The sequence below is a fragment of the Elgaria multicarinata genome, chromosome 2 (assembly GCF_023053635.1).
Source record: "Elgaria multicarinata webbii isolate HBS135686 ecotype San Diego chromosome 2, rElgMul1.1.pri, whole genome shotgun sequence".
Classification (NCBI taxonomy): Eukaryota; Metazoa; Chordata; class Lepidosauria; order Squamata; family Anguidae; genus Elgaria; species Elgaria multicarinata.
Genome location: NC_086172.1, coordinates 38,172,031 through 38,194,580, shown reverse-complemented (window position 1 = coordinate 38,194,580; position 22,550 = coordinate 38,172,031). Strand labels below are relative to the sequence as shown.

The following is a 22,550-nucleotide window of genomic DNA, read 5'->3' as shown; positions in this document are numbered from 1 at the left end:
GCTCAGTGTAATATGTACTTTTAAAACTGAGAAGTTTGCCAAAATCTACAGCAACCTGTAGGAAAACTTGGTACATTATGGATATGAGTTTCACAATAGGAGCATCTGAATAGCTATTGGAATGGTGGGCAAAGCCACCTGCTACTGGCATTGCTTACCTGCTTTGTTATTGCAGGTTGTCTGCAAATTGTAAGAACCTTGATGAGGGATGTTTTTTAAAGATAAAAAATGACAAATCATCACCCATTTAAGTCAGAACACTCTGCGGTAAGCAAGAGGCAGACTAAGCTGAAAATCATATTATTTCTACTGTGGTATTACCGACAGCATCAGTCATTTGAATAGAATAATCACTGTCAACAAAGCATGGCTTCCCTCAAATGACGTCTTCGGTCACATCAAGTAGGTAAACATGGGGGTGGGGTGGGGAATGGTTGCTATGCACCCCGAAGAACCTTTCTCTGTCCATACAAAACAATTTTAAAATAAGAGGCCATCCTCCTCCAATTACTGACAGACATGATGGAACTCCCCCTCACACACACATATCATTACAAAGGTGGGACAGAAAAGGTGGCATGTACAATGCAAGGTCCTGCATTTAACAAACTTGGCACTGCTATTCTAATACTAAATCATGTCCTTTTCTGGGATACTTGATCAAATTTAATACAGCTACAGCCAATTTCTACTCACAAGGAGGAAGCAGCCAATCTCTATGTTTATCTTGACTAATCTGGAAGACTGGGTGTTCCTGATGGCATCTTCCTCTGTTCATTTCCAATCACGATCCTCTTCTACAACCTGCTCTCCTCCCAACCGAACCCAACCCTAACACGAAATTCATATGTAAACTATTATTATTATTTATTTATTTATTTATTTATATAGCACCATCAATGTACATGGTGCTGTACAGAGTAAAACAGTAAATAGCAAGACCCTGCCGCATAGGCTTACATTCTAATAAAATCATAATAAAACAACAAGGAGGGGAAGAGAATGCAAACAGGCACAGGGTAGGGTAAACAGGCACTGGGTAGGGTAAAACTAACAGTATAAAATGCTCAGAAACAAACTGTGAAAATTCGGAGAGGGAGAAAATCATATTCCCCCCAAGAACTGTTTCTGTTTTCCCCTGAGGAAATTGAACAGATTTGGATTATGAAATATTTTCTTTTAGAATTTAAGAATTTAAGTATTACCCAAAGTGTTCCTCAGCCTTTACTCCTCCAATATGATTTCTAAAAACTATATAATAAGAACACTTTTATAGAAAGACTAGAGATATAAAATGTTTGGTAATAATGAAGCCATAGGAAAAATGTTTTTTTTTTATCTGCTCTGTAAGATTCCCAGCTTCTTTCTTTCATTCATTAAAATTATTGACCTGAAGTATATTTTACAGATAGACATTAATGCTCAGTTTCCAACATGTGAGTAAAATCACTATTGTGCATTCTTGACAGTAAATGTTTATTCTTGACAGTTTGGATTTAGTTCTATGGAGGCTTGTGTTTCTGATGCTGTAGCTGTCATTTAATATAGTTTTAATCTAGTCAGATAATAATTACAATTTACTAACTGAGGCCAGATCCACACCAAGCATGATATGACACTTTGAAAATGGTTTGAAAACTGTATATGAAGTGTGTCCTGGGGCCCAACAGTTGTCATTACTGTTATAAACAGTTTTAAAGCAGTAGTGTAGATCCTGTCTGAGTTCACTTTATTTTTGAAGATAATAATAATGTTATGAGCAAACTAAGTTATACATAAAATAACTTTAGGGACAGAAATGCTGTTTTATGTTCCTAATCAGCCCTTCCCAACCCGATGCTTTCTGGATGTTTTGGACTACAGTGCCCAGCACTCCTGACGTTTGGCCATCTTGCCTAAGGCTGATGGGAGCTGACTTCCAAAATATCTTGAACATACAAGGTTAAAGAAGGCTGTCTTAAATCAACTATTTTCAAAGTGTCATATCCTGCTTGGTGTAGATCTGTCCCTGGGCAGTGATCTTCGTGTGAAAGTAAGATTGTTAGAATAGTAAAAGTGTTCCTATTTTTGTCTGAGATGCAGGAGGCAATGGCCCCTGTAAGAAATTGTACAATTTTAATTCTTTTCTTTTCTTACCATGCTTCTGAAACTTTGCCACAGAAACCCTCAGCTGGCATATCCCTAGAAAATGAATTCCACCACCAGTATACATTTGTATCCCACCTTTCTAACACCATGAGGGTGGTGTGTGTGGAGTTCCCATATGGTCTCCCAGGAAACGACCAGTGCCAGACCAGCATACCTTTAGTATGGTGGTGCATCATATGCCCTGAGGACCACCTGTCCTGAATAAGAATCACCACCAGGTAAACAGACAAGGAAACTTTAGAAAAGAGTTGTTTCTACAGTCCACACCTCGTCCCGTGCCAAACCCCCAAAATGGATTACCGTAAAGGTGTGGTCTAGGAAGTGGGAGAGAGGCACTAGTATCTTTTGTGTATCATTTGCAAAGTTGGTAATTAAAAGCAAAATCTCAAAGTACTTATTCACACTACAAGATTGCCCTCTATTATGGAAGGTAAGAGAAAGTAAAAAATTTCATTCTCCTTTCATTAATGTATGAACACACCAGACTCCTATCTGTTGATTTACCCAGTATTAATTGGAAATTAAAGCATTAAAGTGATGTATTGGATAAAGAACATGTAAAGATTTCAACATGAACTGTATTGACCATCTTTAATTTGTTACTATCAAGTTCCTTTATCAGGTGTGATAAATTGGATTAAATTAAGAATACTTAATAATTGTAGAGATGAAGGAATAATTGATAACAGGACGTTTAGTCTGATGTAGAGAAATGATGTCAAAATTGTTGTATTAGTTTTCAGATATACATGCTTGATAGTGGTGTATAATGGAAAACTACGGCCTCTCCTGGACAGGGAGAGCTTGGCCACGGTGGTACAGGCATTGGTAACCTCAAAATTGATTTCTGCAATGCGCTCTATGTGGCACTGCCCTTAAAGTTCCTCCGGAAGCTAGAGCTAGTGCAGAATGCTGCAGCTCAGCTGTTGTCTGGAGCTGCCCCTTTTCAGCATGTGACTCCTCTGCTGAGGGAACTGCACTGGCTGCCTATTTGCTACCAGGCTAGGTTTAAGGTTGTTGTACTTGTGTACAAAGTCCTAAACAACTTGGGACCAGGGTACCTGAGAGAGTGCCTTCTCTCCTACCAACCTGCCTGGTCACTGAAGGCATCCGAGGGCATGCTCCTGGTGGTTCCACATAGACCCATCCTCCAACTGGAGTCCACCAGGGGAAGAGCCTTCAGCGTGGTAGCCCCCCTCCTATGGAATTCCCTTACTCTGGAGGTCAGGCAGGTGCCAACTTTGTATTCTTCTCAGTGCTTCCTAAAAATGTCATTATTCCAGGAAGCCTTTCCTTAATGACCAGCAACGGTTCACTGTACATTTTGCTTCTTTTAAAATCTATTTTAAAGTGTTTTACTCTGTTTTTATTTTATCTTGTACATAAATAAATACTTTTTTATATAAAAAAGTGACTCTATAGTTCCTTAACAGGTTATATCCAGTCTTAGTCCTACTTAGAGTAGACCCATTGAAATGAATGGGATTTAAATTACACCAAAGTTGGATACAACCCTAAATATGACCATATTCGCCAATCCTGAAATAAACTGAAGCACTACTCTGTGTAAATCTAATATGGCAGCAGAGATAGGAAAGAGATAAATAAAAGGAGACTGAACTGGCTGCACCATTGTTCACTGTTTGCATTAGAAGCTGGTCTGCTATAGCTGTGTCATCCAAACATCCAAAACAACTTGGATGATCATTGCCTTTACTTGCATAAAGTAGAAAAAGAATATGGAAGAGTCCAACTATATTTATGGCAGATTATTAGTAAGTAACACTTAACACCTTGAGAAGTTATCCTGATAGCTGTATAACAATGTTATTGAATTAACAATAATGCTAATTGCTGGAACTGAAGTGCTTAGATTGGTTTACATGGGTTGTGTATCTACAAACCTCAGCAGCTCAAGTTCTAATGCATTTTTAACAAGTAAATTAATATGTTTATAGAAGGCACTAAGTTTTTTCAGCTGATGCTTAAGAAAAATCACAGTTCTGTACAGAATGTGTAACAACTCTGTTAAGGGCCTCATCCTGAAAGCTCAATAACATGTGACTTTTTTGGGATTAAACAATCATGGCAGCAGTTCTAAGGAAAACAGACAATAACAATATTAAAGCTAGTGGAGTTGATTAATTGGTTTTGGCATTGTTATGTATGGCTTAAGCAAGCACATAACGTAAAAAGCAGAAGAAAATGGAATTCTCTGTAAAACTATTAAGGCTTTCCTATATGACATATTTATAATACTAAAACCTAATCATAATTAACCAATTGTTTGTGGTCACACATTTTGGAAAAAGTGCTGAAGTGCCAAGCATTATTGTATCACACATTTCCTTTTCTTTTTTTCTCATAGTAGGTACCTCATAGCAAAATGATTTTGTCCTTATGATTCCATTACTCTCCTTTACCTTAGGTATTATGAAATTAGAATGTATATACTTCCATATTTATTTATTTATTTGGCTTGTACTCCACCTTTCTACCAAAAATAGTACTCATGGCAGTTTATAAGCACTAATACATGATAAAAAGCAATAATAACACAAATATATTAAACACAATTAAAACCACAACAGTAACAGTAAATAGCCCCCTGCCTAACAGACTCACTTACACACCAAAGGCCCAATTGAATGAAGTGGTCTTTGACTGCTGGCAGAAAGATAGCACCCTCAGCCAGGAGTTCTACAGCCAGGGAGCAGTCACCAAGAAAGTATTTTTCCGTGTTGTCACCAAATGTACCTCGCCAATCTTGAAAGAAGGGCTTCTCCAGAAAATCTTAAGAACTGGGCAGGCTCCTATGGGAAAAGCTGGCCTTTCAGGTAGCCTGGTGCCAAGCCATATAGGGCTATATAGGTTTTAAAGGAAACTTCCATTAGCTACTGCCAACCAGGTGTACTTTAGACACAGAGCTGGGTTCAAATACTATTTTCCATGCTAAACCAAACAAAATTAAACACCTCAAGGAAAGTTGTTCTGTTCTTAATTGCAAAGAGATTGACTCAGCAAAAGCACTTTTAATTCCCATTGATCTCAATGGGAGTTCATAATGTGCTTTACTATGTCTTATAGAAATCAATGGCTCTATCTGATTCGATTGTTCCTTAAAAAAAGAAACACAGAAAAACTTGTGTCCAATTACAAATACACATTAATTCAGAAGTATAGCTAAGTTAGAAAGGAGTAACACATTTATATGCCTAGTCAATCTGATATTTACCTGCCCTCACACACAAGAACAAAATTATTCAGTTCTTTCAACCTTTCATGCATTCTGACATTGTGACGAGAACACTAACTAAGCAGCCTCAACTGGAATGAGACAGTGGTTCAACAGTGAAAATCCTCTTCCAAAAACAAAACTGAAAAGATTTTTTGGGGATAAGGGCAGTCGCTGGGTAGTTAATTACCAAAGAAGTCTGTTGTTCTGTGCCCACCTGACCAAATAAATTTCACTGTGAAACCAAGTTTTATGCATAAAATAATTTCACTTTTGCAAATGGACTACTCATCTTGATGAAGACAGTTGTGGGCTATATAACTGGTTTGGGTTAAATTCATTTCACTCAGCTGTAATCAGGTACCCTGCAGAAGGTATCATAGAATCACAGAATAGTTGGGTTTGAAGGGGCCTATAAGGAGATTAGATTTCTGCCTCATGGCTCAACCTATGGAGTGCCACATGGCTACACTTTTCTTTTTTCTTTTTTGATAATATCTATTCAAAACTGCAGGGAAACAACAGTTTAAGGCTTAGTGCCCTTCATCACACCAGAGGCAGCAGACTAGTTTAGGAGGCACAGGTCATGTTTCCTTGGTATATTTCCTTTATTGTAAGCAACATCCAGGTATTTGGAAAAGGTGGTTTATAATTTTAATTGATGAAATCTAACAGTGTCCATTCAACAATGGAATGGACACCAAAAATTAGGGGTAGGAGTGCAGGAGAGGAAGTGGAAGTCCCATTGCATGAGAAGAAGCTTACTTGTGTGATGTTGGATAGAAACCATAATGGTTAACACTGTATGTCTAACAAGAGTAAAAGTCTGGTGTATACACACTCAAGATACAAGGTGACTGCACTGTATTCTTCCATTTTACCAATAAAATACCAATGGCAAATTGATTACATTCTCTAGAAGACTTGAGTTAGATATGGAACTAAAAGGCTTCAGATTTATTGATGGAAGGCTTATTCACTTAAAATGATCAGGGAAAGAAAACCCATCAGTTGATTTTAATGCACCTTAAAGGTATCGTACCAGGGAATGAAAATGATGCTGGGACTGTGACACCTTTCTTTTCTTCTGAATAAATAACGCTGTCCTGATCTTTGCAACTTAACTAGAGTATGTTAGGGCTAACCTCCTATTGAACTTTCGTACCCAATTACATGCCAGCATTAGCTAACTTCTCCAAGATGGAGAGCTCCACTAACACAGTGAAATAGACTCATTTTAAAGTGACACTGGTGTAACTGTATTATAAAATTGTATAATTTTCAAAACAGTAGAATCCTTGAACTATTCACTGACCTAAAATTGCAGCACTGGTGAGAAATACAACACTTTTCACTTAGAGAGACAAATTCTGATGCATCCCCCCCCCCCCCCGGAACGCTGGTTTAAGTCACACTTCTGGCCATTTCACCTTTGCCTTTTAAGTCATGAGGAGAGAGGGAGAAGGGAGGGAAACAAATGAACATAAAAAATGCCAAAATTAGTGAGACAGTTGAGAACTAAAATAAAATAAAATGCTAATAAAAGCATGACACCTAACAGTAAAACTAGACTTGTATTCTAAGTAAAACATTTTAAAATCTGTTACACTTCTCTTGCTTCAATGGTACTTTAGTTGTATACAAGTGAGACAAAATGTTTCAGCAAAATGTTACATGTTGGTGCCCCCCCCAAACATTTGAAATCACAGATTGAGTTGGCTGTCAGCCAGCCCAATCTACCCCTTTAAAGCTTTTGCTTCTCAGGGGCCAATGCTGGCCAGAGCAGTGAAGCCTCTCTACATGATGGGACGGTTGTGGCATGCACAATCATTGGTGGCTTTTTCATGGGTTTGGGTTTTTTTGGGGGGTGGGCAGGGTGCTCCCTAATTCTTGCTTAAGCTTTGTACTTCAGCATATCTCAGAGTTCCCTGAAGCCTGCTGATACCTCCCACCTGTGCATAGGTGATGGTGTTTTGTCTACATAATGATTGGCATTATGATCCAGCATGGTTCTTCTTATGGCAATACACCTGAACTTGGAAAACTGAGGACTGGTTCAGACAACATGCTAAACCATGTTGCTTAACCACAAAATGATTAAGGGAATGCATGCATTTCCCTTAACCATTTTGTGGTTAAGCAGCATGGTTTAGCGTGTTGTCTGAACCAGGCCAATGGGAATTATAACTAAGCCAAAGAATGTGTAATTGAAATAATCACTCTTCTCCTCCTTATTCATGCCTCCATTTCCCTCCTTATTCTGCTGTTTTCCTTAGTCCATTTCAGATTTCAAGACTCCTAGCACTACCAATCAAAAGGTATTGTGCAGCTATTCTAACTTTTCCTCCAGAATTTCCATTTTTTTATGGAAATGAAAAAGATGGAAGAAGTGGTGAGAAACACAGGAAGGTTACAAATAGAAGTCAATGTGGATTAGAACCCTGTTAAAATTCCATAAATGAACCATAGGGTTGAAAGCTCCTCTGTTCCTTGTAAAGTACCATGTACATTGATGGTACTATATAAATAATAAGCTACCTATCTCCTATACAGAATATGCAGTAGAAGTAGAAAATTATTACTAGATACAGTGTCACTATCTTAACACGTGAAATACCGATAAAAACTCCTACAAATTATTCCTATGACAGGTATTGAATATTTTGCTGGAGGAGCCTTGTCCCAAACGTATCAGTCTTCTCAGGCATGGTCAATAAGAGTCAAAAGCAGCACCTTCAACTGAAATGTAATTAGCTTGCTTCATGCCAAGAACAAATGCTAGAAGAAGCAGTAGCGGACAAAGATTCATTCTATAGAATTTATGCATACAATACACCACTAAAGGCAAGACATTTTCATCTCTAATAATTCAACATGGAATTTTGTCTGATCACAGACAGCCTGTTTGACCTCTACAGCACTTACTACCAATGCACCTGTTAAACTCCATCTGCCCAGTTCTTCATTCTGAAAACGTTTATATCTTATCAAATGCCTACATCACTGACCCTTGCCTGACCGTATTTCATTGGCATGTTTGAGTGATTACTTCATTTTGCCCTATTTAAATTCAGAGTCTTATCATTTAAGTTCTCCAATATTTCTACTAAGGTTAGATATTTAGTTACCTTGGCTGTGTGTCCTTTGAAACAGAAATGTGTTGTTGTTTTTGAAAAATAAAAATAAGCTACCATGTCCATAGTCCATGTGATGGTTATAACTAAGTACAAGCAACCATACCACCATTATATAATTGCACCAGCCAAACATTGTGACAATATATTAAAGACCCTCTTTCCTCATTAATTCACAGCTATGAAGGAGTCCTATTAACTAAAAGGGAGAAGAGCATGTACACTTATTCCATCTTGGACCAATTAACTAAAGTGGAGTCTGAAAGAACATGTGTTACAATTGTTTACTGGGCAGATTTTTTTCTAAGCAGGGATCCAGGCACAGCATACCTTTTATCCCATAATTTGAACTTCTCACTACAGAGTCCACAACACTCACCCCAGGAATGTTACAGTGTTTTCCAGTGTTATTTACTGGAAAACTTATTAACCAAACATTAAGTTTTATAAACCAAATCACTTAAACCATCAAATTATGTACAGGGTATTCATAGATAAATTGGTAAAAATTTAGCTTTGCATATATATTCCTCTTGATAACAGATTATTTTATTCTTCTTTCCTTATTTATAAACCTCGTGATATCAGGAGAGAATTTAAAATAAAGCACATATCAGTTTCAGCAATAAACATTTCTAAATTTATCCTGAACTTTTTGTCAACATATGGCTGTTTGCCTCCATCCACTCTATTGAATTGATTATAAGGTTACAAATCCTGTGTAACCTTCAGGCATTTCTTGACAACACAGCTAGAGGAAAATAACTTTTGCTGGCGTCGTTTGTGAATTTGTGCATTTTAGTAGATTAGAAGGCACTATTACAGAATAATTCCACACAGAGCTTACCTGCTACATCAGCTGTTTCTAAAGTCTTATAAAGAGCATTTTTTTTATTTGTCAGAAGTACAGTACTCCATTTTTAAGAAGAATCCATTTTTAAAATGTTTCTGTGTTAAATGGGCCATGTGTTTCCAAGAGCCACTGAGCAACACTGCTCTGATCACTTGGTGGAATTATTATTCCCTCCCTCACTACAATGGGAAGTGCAATTGCTAATAAGTCATATCCTATTTACTATTATGCCTCATGAATTTGGCGGTGAAAAGTATTCAGTCAACAGTCCATCAGTGAGAATCAATGACCACGTGTACTTATTTTTATTTGAGGACCTGGACTCTGCAAAGCTTCAGACCTTGAACATACACACCTATGCTCTGTAATTAGATCATCAAGGATGATTCCCTAAAGTAGGCTAATTCCTTATTTGCTAAGGAAATCACCCCTTCCAAGAAAGACCTGAGCTTAAAAAATAAATAATGAGGCAATGGAGTCAAGTCAAGTGAGGCTAAGAAGACTGTAAAACATTTCTCTCTCGCTCAACATTAAAATCAACGTCTGCAACATTCCTCCAAGCAAAGATTTCTCTTCCCACACACACACACACCACTTTTTTTAAAATAGTTCTCATACCTTTCAGAGACACAACATGGTTATGCAAACCGTGTGCGTTTCTAAAGTCATTGACCTATTTAGAGAAATAGGCTTCTCGACGAATTCCACGCCTGCTTGCAAGAGCAAATGCTGTGAAGTCTCAAGGAGATACCGAGAAGAGAAAGATGGAAAGCACGTGGGAATTTAGCTTGAAACCATGCAGATGGAGACGGAGCCCAGTGCCTGAGCCTATCCAGGGCCACCAGAGGAGCCGTTCCAGCACGAAAGTCACCAGTGTAGCCAAGCCCAAGACAGCGGCGGCTCTTAAGGCTCTCGCCTTTGCTTTTGAGCAAAACTTTGTGGCGAGGGGAGGATGCGCTGCCTTAAAATATACCGAGAACGAGTGCGTCGCAGCACAAACGTGCGGCCGGACAGCCGCCTCGAACGAGGGCAAACCTGCTGCTCTTCCCCAAGGATGCTGCTTGGGCTCGCGCGCCGCCTGGAACCACCCAGCACCCTGCTTCCAGCCGCAAGGCGACCGGCCAGCCTCCAAATCAGCGCCAGGGCTCTTCCCCTGGGGAAAGAGCCTCGTCCTCTCACGGACTGGGTCGTGACGCCTCTCGGCCCCGGGGGAAGCAAGAACCGCGCATCTGCCAACCCTACTTCCGAGTCCCTCAGCGACTCAAGAAACGCTCAAACTTCCCTCGCGCGCCCCGGCGAAGAAGTCCAAAGCGGTTAGCGTCTCCTGAGGAGAACAAACCGAGAGCGGGCGTTCTTTTCTCTGCAAGGTGTCTGCCGGCGAGGGGCGCGAGCTGCTCCCGCCCAGACGTTCTTTACCTGGCCCGGGCGCAGCACGCGAGCTCCTCCGGCTTGCTGCTGGGCTCTGGAAGGGGGCAGGAGGAGGCACGCGGGGGCTCCGCTCTTGAAACCCATCCGTGTGTGTGTGAGCGCGCGCGCGCGCTCTCTCCGGCTTTCTCACACACGCACTGGCAGACTCCTTGGTCTGGTGGTGGCGGCAGCGCGCGAGTAGCCTGTCCCGCCAACCCGCCCCAGCCTTGGACAAGAGCAGGACGCCGGCTAACATCCCGTCCAGCGCATGCGCCTAGCCTAGCCCTAAAAGACCCTCAACAACCAGGTGAGGGGAGAGTGAGCCTCCGTCTCTTAAAATCTGCACAGCTGCGCACGAGAGAGGGTGTGTGTGAGAGGGGGAGCACTCCTTTCCCCCTCTTGGCATTATCTGGTTACTGATGACTTAAAGGCACCCTGTCACAACTTTTCCTTCTGCATCTGAGGAAGCGGACTCTAGTCCGTGAACAGTTAATGCCATGATAAACATTGTTAGTCTTTTTAAGTTGCTACAAGGCTCTTTGTCAGCTACTTCCTGATATCATTCCTTTTTACAAAAGAACAAACGCCCGCACAAATTTGACAGGTTTAGCTTAAGTGAGGAAGGAGCCCCCTGAGAAGCAAGCTGAGGGCGTGCGTGTTCTGACACACATCTTTTTACAGCCAATTAACAGAGTTTACACCAACCAGGCCTGCCCTCCCACTGGGCAAAATGAGATAGACCAGTTCAAGTAGTAAAACTTGGCCATCTGGAAATCATATTGTTTTTCGGCTGAATATTATTGGCACATTTACGCCTATTTTAAGTTCATTATGACACTTAAATTACCTCAGTTTTATCTGCGTTTTTACTAACTGGGAGTTGTTATTCGGATTTTCTGCCTCTGGTGTCAAAACATGGCTGAGATATTGGACTGTCTGAAAGAGACATTAAAATATTTATCATATGCATGTTCACCTATTATCCCTGTGGACACATTTATGCAAAGAATGTAATGTGACCTAGTGCTTCTAGTGCAGATACGACCACAGCTTCTTGGCAGTAATTTCTGCTACCACAGCAGCACATGTTTAAGATGCCACAATTGCTTCCAATTCACTGTAGCTTTATCCATGAATGTGTTGTGTCACATGTTATTCTTCTGTACATGAATGTGTCCCCAGAGACCTAATTCATAGAGATCTTTAATGTCTAAACCCAGACATAGATGTCACAGATGTGCCAGTTTATATCATAGAACCTTTCATGCACTGTGTTTCTCCTTGTAGAAGAAGTAAAAGTAGTTCTCAGGCAGAGTGAGGCTATGGTCCTAGTACAGGAGGCAGTTTCTATGAGAGGGTTAATGACAATGTAATATAGTTGTGATACAATGCTTAACCAGCAGCAGAGTCCACAATAACTGAATAATAATAATAATAATAATAATAATAATAATAATAATATAACAACAACAACAATTTCTTACCTGCCTCTCCATTTTGATCGAGGCGGAGAACAACAGTAAATATAAAATACATAAAACTGAATTATAATATACATTGTTAAAACAGCCTAAAACATTCTAAAAACATCCTAAAATTCAACTGGATAGGCCTGCTGGAAGAGATCAGTCTTTATAGATTTCTTGAATGCTAGTATAAACAAAAGTTAGCATAGCAAGACACTCTCACAGTGTCTCTGACAATTCTACTGTCACACACTGACTTATACTGTGCATTGACAACACTTTCCTATTAGCTATGCATTTGAGCTGCCAATCAATTAAGAGCAATGATCAAACAACAATCACATGTAATCATCCAACCTAGTGCACACATATCCCTTTCACATACAACCTGGCAGCAAGAAATAACCCACAGAGCTTCCTCCTATACATGATGCTGCCAGTAGGATGCCTGTATGGAAAACTCAGAGGTGTACCAGGAAAAAAAGTTTTACATTCCATAGTGGGAACAATTGTTCCATGCAGAAGAAATATCCATAAATCACTGCTCAGAAGGCAGCAATAAGCCTACCTGCCCTGATGGCAACAATAAGTTCAGATGGAAAAAGAGAGGCAACAAGACGAAAACCCTGACTTTTCTGCCCAAAGAGCAACAGTCTAAGACAGGGGTGGGCAACTTTTGGGGACTGTGGGCACATTTGGAAATTTGAGAAATGGTCCTGTGCACAAATGTAAAACGGCTGCCATGGGTGGGCATGGCTTAGTCACAAAGGACAAGAAACCTCCACAGAGGCATTTGTGAAGAATCAAGACAGCTGCAGCTAGAGGCTCCCAGTTCACTTTGAAGCAACTCCAGGGCCAGATCTACACCTTGTGTCAAATCATGACGAATGTGGAATAAACAGTAGGATCTAACACTATTAAAGTAGTATATGGAATGTGGATTGTGCCCCAACAGTTATCAGTGCACTTCAGTGCACAAGCAGTAGTGTACATCTAGCTCAGGTACCAGTAAGAAAATATATGACATTTTTAAATAAAAATTGGGAAGAGTGGGCATGAAGGAAAGTCTGTGGGCACATTGGAGCCCAGGGGCACCACATTACCTACTCCTACTCTAAGAACATGGCCACAGAAACAGATAGAAGGAAAACCCATGATGGGACCCTTGTAGTCTCCATGAGGGCCAAATCCATGACACATACCATTACCAAAGTTCCCATCCCCTACTTGTGTGCCTCTAGTCTCCTAGATATGGCACCAGAATGATGTAGCCTCTTTGATATTTTAGATATATGTTTTCTGCCTCAAGCTTAAATGCTTTGATATTTCAGTTACATGTTCCCTGCCTCAGGCTTATATTCCCCACTGATGGATAATGAATGGTTGCAGAGTTACTCAGAATCCTATCCTCCATTGTCGGGGTGGAGAGGGAAGAAGTGGGGAACAGTTGTCTCAGGCTCTCCATTGAGCAACTGAAATTACACCAGCTCTGGACACAGCGTGGTACTTTTTCACTTATCACAAGTCTCAGCCATCCTCCATGACATGCAGTACATGCCTCCCTCCTATCTCTTATAAATATGTTATTCCAGCAATGCACTTTTCCATGAGTAGATGATCAACACCTTCTTTTTTAGTCTTTCCTTTCTCCCCACAAAACACAACATTTCAACCCTCAAATACATACAGGCAGGACACACACGTCTTCAAAAAGTGCTTTGGCTATTGGGCGGTATAGAAATGCGATAAATAAATAAATAAAAATGAAATAACATGTGTGAAACAGACATGTTCAATATCAGCAAATGTGCTTGCAGTTTTACAAAGTGTGCCCCATTGCAGAATTTGTAAGGTTTAAAAAGAATTTTTTAAAAATGAGTCTCTGCTCATGACTGCAAGGATCATGCAAATACCACCACTGTGGTTGCACAGAATTGCATCCCGTTGTGTCTTTCCCAGCATCTCGGGTGCCCTGTCTGCCAAATCTAATTCCATGACATTCACTCCCTTGGTAATCCCTTCTTTAAAGTATGCAGGAATGTAGTATGCACATACTTCTGAAGTGCAACTTTTAGGCATGCTCAGGTTGAAATCAATGACATAGCACCTCTTGACTAGGTTCCCCAGATGGCCACACACCCTTTTCCCTTTCTACCAACCACCAATTGTGGTTTCTAGCTTTTGTGTAGTTCTTTTCTCCATTCTAAAAAGTTGAAATACCTCTCCTAGAACTTCATTACTTGCAATAAGAGCTTTACGCTACAATATACCGGTTCTTCTTTGTATTTCTAGTCCCTTTGCCTTTGGTCCTGCTCACCACTGGAATATGGTCCACAAGAGCTTCTCCAGAATTGAATTCAGTCTTTGGGGTCAAAGAGGTCCCCACCCCTGCCTTAGAAGAAAGATATATATATATTTGTAAATCGATGCTTAAACACACATTTTTTCTCTCTTTAAAAAATAAAGCTAATTTCCCACCCATCCAAATCTTTTGAGTTTTGTCAGGCTCTTATATTGAACTTTGTATCTGCTTAACTTCATAAATTTAAGTGTTTTTCAAAACTCCAGAAAGAGAATCCTAACAATATTTAATAATTACTAATTGTAATTGTAATTCAAGCATTGCATGGATTGGTGTAGTGCAGACTTTTCTAGGCTTCAGAGTTCTCTGGCCTTTTTATGAGGTCAGGCAGATTATTAGAAAGAAGACTGTAAATAGCAGGAGTCAAAACGTGCAGTCCAAAATGGATAATACTGCAACTTCCTAAATTCCTGTCACTCTTTGGTTTCAAATATTTAAAAATGAAAGTGGTTGCATGGTCTGTTTAGTAGGGATGGATAAATTTGTCAATTTCCATTTCTCTCGATTTCTCATTTTTTCAATCTTAAATTTGATTCTTCATGAACTTTTTTAATAAATAAATATCTGTACACCTTTTTAATGCACATTGCTCCTAATACAGGTATTTTAATACAATTATGTCATATATTCACACTTTTAGAACACATTTCTCATTATTATAATGCATTTTGAACACTTTTTTCATGAATATATGCATTTTGTGAGCACTTTCATTTAATATTCCTATTTTGTATGCATTTTTTGATTGGAGAACTCTACTGCAAATTCTGAGAAGTGCAAATTTTAAAGGAGCTATCCAACAGCTACACTGTTTAACTCTCCCAAAGAAATCAATTGAAGTCCATTTAGCTAAATTTTATTTGGATTATCCTGTAGGTTTGCACTACAGGTCACTATTGCAATAGCGATATCTTTCCTCAAACAAATACAAAATGAGTAAATGAGCAGCAAGTCTGCTAAACTGTTTCAAAACATGAGTGGTAATGGAAGAGGTTCTTCAGTAAAGTGGCCGGCATCCAAGGCAAATGATGGAGCAGATGCTTCAAAGATTACTCAGAATAAGAGAGAGAAATTACACTGTTTTCACCAATATTGTTTCTCTTGGCAAAATTAGAGGTTGTGACCAGAGCAACTTCTGTCAACATTTTCTGATGCTTCTAAGAATTCCTTTGCCAAAAAGCCTCCCAGTCTAGTGATTCAAAATAATGTCTGACTGAAATTACCTTCAAGGGGGCATACAAAAATACTTTGCATGCTCCCAATCCTATATGTGTTTAGGTTACTGAAACCCTTACATCCTCAGAAAACCACTGCATCTAGGCAATAATAGTTTGTTATATAATCTTAAAAATGCACTGAGGTCCACATCAGTATGATTCTTTATCAGCACAATCCTATTCATGACTACTTAAAAATAAGCGCCAAGGCAGGATCTACATTACTGCTTTAAAATGGTTTATAACAGTAGTAATAACTGTTGGGGCCCAGGACACACTCCATATGCAGTTTTCAAAACGTTTTCAAAGTGTTAAATCCTCTTGGTGTAGATCTGGCCCAGAGGTGTTCAATGGGACTTTAAAGCACAGTTGCAGTGTAATGTGCAACTGTTCAGAAAATGCCAGTCTTTTATTTCATGTCCAATTAAAAAAAAATTCCTTCTAATTTGGGGGGATTCCCCCTGTCACACCACAGCCCATACTGGGTGGTCTTCTAGCTCCCCAGAGAATATTTTCAGTGGCAACAGAAGGGGGCAGGAAAAACCTTTCTGCAAGCTTCCTTCATGGTTCTCAGGATCCAACCCAACCCAGGAACTTTCCATGGAAGGCTCTCTGATTATGGAATGCGTACCAGACCAGGTTCAACCAGATATCAGGTGATGACCTTTTTATTCTCCAGGGTTTTTAGTGGGTGTTGGAGGCTGCTGTTTATTGTACTGTTTTAGTGTTTGCTTTTTGCTGTCTTAAATAATTTTATAAGGCTTTTAGCCTGTCTTGCTGCTGGTTTTGTTTTGATATGTGTTAGTAATTATTTTTACTTTTGTTATTGGTAGTACTGTGAATTACTCTGGATATAATATTATAGAAAAGCAGCATATAAATGTTTTAGATAAATACATAGTAGATACTTAGTTTCCCTCCACCCCTTCCACATTTAGCATTTTAATGGACTATTCAAGGTACTGCAAAGCACCTTGAGTTAAAAACTCATTTCTTTGCTTAACCATGTTTATTCCACTTATGAAAACTCAACAAATTTCTCTTCCCCCTCCTGTCTGTCTGTCTGTCTGTCTGTCTCTCTCTCTCTCTCACACACACAGAAAGAAAGAGTCACCTTTGAAGCAAGGTTAAGGGTCTGTGCTAGGCAAGGCGTAGAGCAGAACACAGTCAGAGGCTGAATTAGAATTGATCTAGTTAGCCAAATATTTAAGCTGTCTAGAGGATGTGATTCTAAATGGCAAGAAAAGAAGTACCATGCTTAATCCATTTTTGTTGCAGCTCAGCCGCAGAAAAGAAATAAACACTTTAGCGCTGATTGGATAAGACTTCCATGGTACTTCAATCTGTACTCTTGGAAAACTGTAGTTCTACTTAATAGCATGAAAAATTACATCATATGTTGTTTACAGTTCCATTTATAACACAACATAAAAATCCCTCTTGCTTTGGGTTTATGGTGAAATATTTCCCATCTTTGGCCTTACTTCTGTTCTAAATTGAGATACAGTATTTTCACCCATTATTTCCTCTCAGCTGAAGTAATTATGGTGTGGAGTGAACAAAACAGGGGTTCTGAATGCAGGAGACAAAGGTCCAAATTCACGTTTAGCCATAAAACATACTTATGCCCAGATCACTATCTTAGCCTAACCTACCTCATAAGGTTGTTGTGAAAACAAAATGATCTCTCTCTCTCTCTCTCTCTCTCACACACACACACACACACATAATTGAATGATAAAAATTACTTATTTAAGACCAAACTTAAAGCTATCTCATGTTTGCTCAAGTTCCACAAAGCCAAGAAATTGGAAGATTAGGCTGATGCCTTAACTAACATGCTCCATATTCCGTAATGAATTTTCTGCAGTTGTCATTTTTATAAGCAATAGAATTATGCAGTTTATAATTGTGGAAGGTTTTTTGTTTTAGTTTTTCTGTTTGGCAACTTGGCTTAAATAAGGGTCACTTCCATGCCCACTTAATAAACCATACTGCTCTTCAGGGGAGGAGACCAATTACTTTAGTTAAGGGCATGTGAGTAACTGAGTACTCTGCTGCCCCAAACTTGTGAGCTGTACCGCTATTCGTCATGGTTGGTGAGCACTGGAATAATACTTTAAAATATTTGTGCATTTTAAGAATATTTGTTGTAGTTACTTTTATACCTTACAACAGGTTTAGGTAGCATGGTGGCCACAGGTACCAATGTGCCCCTGGACACCTTTCTTGGTGTCCTACTTCTCCCAATTTCATTTTTAATTGACACATTTTCTTACCAGCAACTACGATTGTAAAGTGTGCCCACAGGCCCCAAAGGCTGCCTATCCCTGCCTTATAATAACCAAATCAGTATTATCACTTAGTCGCTTATTTTGGGGGGAAGCAAAGGGATGTGTGCCTTTGGCATGTATACTTATTGTATATGCCCATGGTTTAGCTGTATATATTTATTACAATGGCCGCTCAGCATGTAAAATCAGTGCATTGGTCAGTTATGAAAGTTCCCCAGAGGAAGAGTCATACTGTTTTCAAAAGCATGTTGGTGGGAAAAGATTGTCCACCAGCTCAGAGCAGTGGCCAAAAATTCAGGCTGACTATACCTGCATTTATTGTTGACTATAATTTAATTAGAGCAGCGGTCTAACAGCCTCAGCAAATTCTCCATCTTATTTGGTTCTTGCAGGTAAGGCTGAACATCGGCAGGGGTTGTAGCACAGCTTACTCCTTTCTTAAGGTTGGTTTTTGCATGTGGAAGGGAGGGGAGAGTGATAGCAGTGACTACATTGGTCGTTTGGCCCTCATTTTACATTCTTCACAATGTCCCATACCTAGTATCGCTTTGGACCATTGTGAGGGAATAGAGGGAAGGTGGCCACCATATCAAATGAATTTAAGTGTGGGAAGCCAAGGAAGCTACTGGCTGCTGGAGAGATAATCCAATGAAAAATGGGATACTTGTGCACACTCCTCAGCCACCACATAAGTAAAGTGAGCACAAGAACCCCAAACCCAACCTATGAGAATTTCTCTGAATTTTTTTCCTCCTTTGTATTTCTTTTCAAAATCAATTTCTTTTCTATCAAATTGAATGAGAATAAATGTGGGAGAAGTTTTCAGTAGAGCCCTAGTTTAAATATCTAAAGATGCTTCCAGAGAAGGCTTTTATTGCGCCATCACCCTGCCTGATTCAGAATTTTACGAGGACGTCCAGACATCATTGTCTTTCGTCCAAAACCCTGCTATGTTTTCCCACCATCTCTTCTATCTTTATTCTTACTGCAGAAAACCCATTGAGGAAGAAAAGATGGAATAGATGCACAATGCGTTCCAACTGATAGAACTAAAGCCCTCTGTCTTGAAGCAGCATAATCTCAGAATTCTATATTTTGTTTTAAGGACTTTTAAACAGCATTTAATAACGTTAAGTCTGTTTTTAATGGACCCCAGAATTGTTGTTTTTATACTGTTTTTATGTTTTTTTAAATTTTTGTGTACTTTTAATGTTTACTATTTTTAATTGTTGTAAACCGCCCAGAGAGCTTCGGCTGGGGGGCGGTATATAAATGTAATAAAATAAATAAATAAATAAATTTATCTATGCAACTTTAGCCTATGGTACATAGTGATGATGGTAATACAATTATTGTATTTTTAAAGTAAAAGGTATGGGGAGGAGGTGTGAGGTGCACAGTGCTGCAATCCTGAAAGAATCATGGATGGATCCAGACTTCGTCATGTTTAAAGAAGACCCACTGAAATCAATAGGACAAATTAGTCAACCTGACTAGCTTAAGTCCCATTGAGTTCAATGGTCCTTTTTTTCAATGGCCTTGTTTTATTTTACATAAAACTCAGCCCTCATTCCACTGAGGCTGCAATCTTGATATACTTGAAAGTTAAATCTAATGGAGCTCACATCCAAATAAAAGCATTTAGAACCAGGGAGTAAGTCAATCTATACCAACACAATCCTATGCATTCAACTGCCCTCTTGAACAGATGTTGTATCTGGTCAAGAGGGCAGGGCTCCTGCAGCTTTAGCCATTGTGAAGAAGAGGGAATTCCACCAGGTGCTGCATGCATGCAAATGACACCTGCTGAAATTCCCTTTTCTATGCAGCTGTTAAAGATACAGGAGCCCTGTCCTCCATTCCATATGATCACCCTACTTATATAGCTGCAAATACTTCTTTTATCCCCCCCCCAAATTAGGTAACCTTTAGGTTGATAATATATTCTATGCTGCCATCACATGGGTTTTTCCACTTTCTCTGCCCCATCACGTAGGTTTTGCCACTTTCTGATCACCATTTCATATTCAGTATTCTAAGTATCAATTAGTTTTCACTTTCATGATACATCTACACTACAAACAGAAACCAATTTAAAGTCTCATAGCTGATAGATTTTTAGGGCCAGCCCAAGATACTTTGCTGCCAGAGGCAGAACAGCAAATCCTCATCTTCACCCTGGTTAAGCTGCTTTTGCCTCAGGCAGCAAAGTGTCTTGAGACAACTGTATCATTTGTTAGCTGCAACACTTTAAAATTAGTGTAGATGTAACCTGAAAATGACATATTTTTAAATGCAATGTCTTATTGAGTGTTGTTTTGGCACCTGAGGCAGAGAATACCCAGAGAGAATATCTCTCTGGGTGTAAAAACATGACAATACTTAAATAACTAACCTCTTGCTACCAGTGTGGTGTAGGGAGTAGGGGGTAGGACTAGGGAGACCAGGATTCAAGTCTCCACATGGGCATGAGGCACACTGGGTGAATTTGGCCAGTTCTATTGCCAAGTCCTGCAGATTTTCCCTCATGGGAACTATTTATATTTCAGTTTGGAATGGGTCCTGGGAAATCTATTATGGATCCCTGACCCCTTCAGAACAGTAGGTTATTGGGAAGAGAAACAGAAATATGCACCCCAACAACGCACAGAGGAGTGATCTTGTAGTGGAATACCACCAAAGTAGCCATTCAGGTAATTGACAATACAGTCCCAAGCTGCATCCTTCATGCTCTGGAGATTGCACTCAAACAACTCACCTAGGAAAAGAAGCCAAGATATGCTGACTTCCTAGGCTGGTTTCAAACATCCACCACACAGCCAATGATTTGTGTGAATCTGGCCTCCATTGTAGTTTTCAAGCCAGTGACTTAATTTCATTATAACAATAAACACCTGTGATAGAGCAAATATGTTTATTCTTACTTTATAAAATTTGGCAGCGTCATCTGCAGGTTTTTGAAGGCCCTTAGGGAAGACACTCCTTCCTTAGCAAGTCTACCTTTTCACCACCATTGTCACCAGCTGCTGTTGCTCCTCATCCTCTTTCTCCTCGTTGCTCCTGCTTGCTTGCTTGGCTGTCAGTGAGCCAGTGAGCAAGGAGACAGTGCCATCTCTTCCTCACTGTTGCCCAGGCTGGAGGAAGAGTGAAGAGAGTTATTTCCCCCCAAACTACTAAGTGAGCGTCATAGCCAAGCAGGAATTTGAGCCCTGCTCCTGTTAGGAGGCCTGCTTTGCTGGGCACCTGCTAAGGGCCATGCCCCAGCTGGGAGCTAACTGCCAAAAGTTACCATTGGCTCCTCCTCCTGCTGCTGTCCACTTCCTCAACTGCCACTCTCTCTGGCCCAGAGGGCATGAGCAAGGGAATGACAGAGGTGGGGAAATGGAGGAGGAAGAGCAGCAGTTGGTGGGGAGAGGAGGTGGGCCCACAGAGAGAATGAGGCTCACTCTGAAAAAGGAGGGCCTGCTGAGAGTGTCTCAACTTTCAAAACAAACCCAGCACTGGCACTGATTGGAAGAGTTGTTTTCATAACCAAGAGCAGCACCACACCGGTTCCCATACAAGGAAAGGAAAGGAACCTCTCGTGCAAGCACTGAGTCATTACAAACTCTTGGAGGGACGCCAGCTTTCGCTGACGTTTTCTTGGCAGGCCTTATAGCGGGGTGGTTTGCCGTTGCCTTCCCCAGCTGTTATTCCCTTTCCCCCAGCTAGCTGGGTACTCATTTTACCGACCGCAGGAGGATGGAAGGCTGAGTCGACCCGAGCCGGCTGCCTGAAACCAGCTTCCTCTGGGATCGAACTCAGGCCGTGGGGAGAGTTTCAGCTGCAGAAACTGCTGCTTTACCGCTCTGCGCCACACGAGGCTCATACAAACACAGCAGTAAAACAAATGTAGTTTCTTGGCTATCAGTGAAGGAAAACTGAATTATAGGTTGAATCAGCTTGATGATATTACATGACTTCTGGAGCTTGAGTCATGGTTACGAAGTCGAAAGGTACGCTATTTTTATCTGTACTTTTATTTTTTAAGAAGTTTTTTTCTTTCAACACAATGCTTGTGCCAAATGCATTGTGACCTAGAGGTAATTTCCACACACACACAAAGTTGGCTAGTAAATAGAAATGAAAGCAATTGGTTCCAAATGTTATGAGGTAAAGAAAAGCTGAAAGGTTTCTGCGTTGCTTTCATGAGCCATCCTGTTAGCTAAGCACAATAGTTTGCTGACTTGTGTATAAGCTTTAGCTATATATCTAATAGTTCTTAAGTATGTGAGAGAAATGACACTGACCTTGGGATTACAAACAAACTTTATTGGGATGTTCTTTGGAAATACAACAAACACAACGAATATCACAATTGCATTCACAGCATTCAGACTAGGGGTGTGCACGGACCCCCCGCTCCGCTTCTCTTCCAGATCCGTGATTTGTGGA

At 40.0% G+C, this 22,550-nt stretch overlaps 1 protein-coding gene across 2 annotated transcripts in view; it reads right to left on the bottom strand.

The window, feature by feature from the left end:
• Positions 1 to 10,900, bottom strand: part of ZNF385B (zinc finger protein 385B) — a 212,454-nt gene extending 201,554 nt beyond the window's left edge. For both annotated transcript variants that reach the window (XM_063116303.1, XM_063116304.1), the window contains exon 1: positions 10,787 to 10,900. The gene's annotated coding sequence lies outside the window, so the exon portion shown is untranslated. The remainder of the gene's footprint in view (positions 1 to 10,786) is intronic.
• Between the last annotated feature and the right edge of the window lie 11,650 nt (positions 10,901 to 22,550).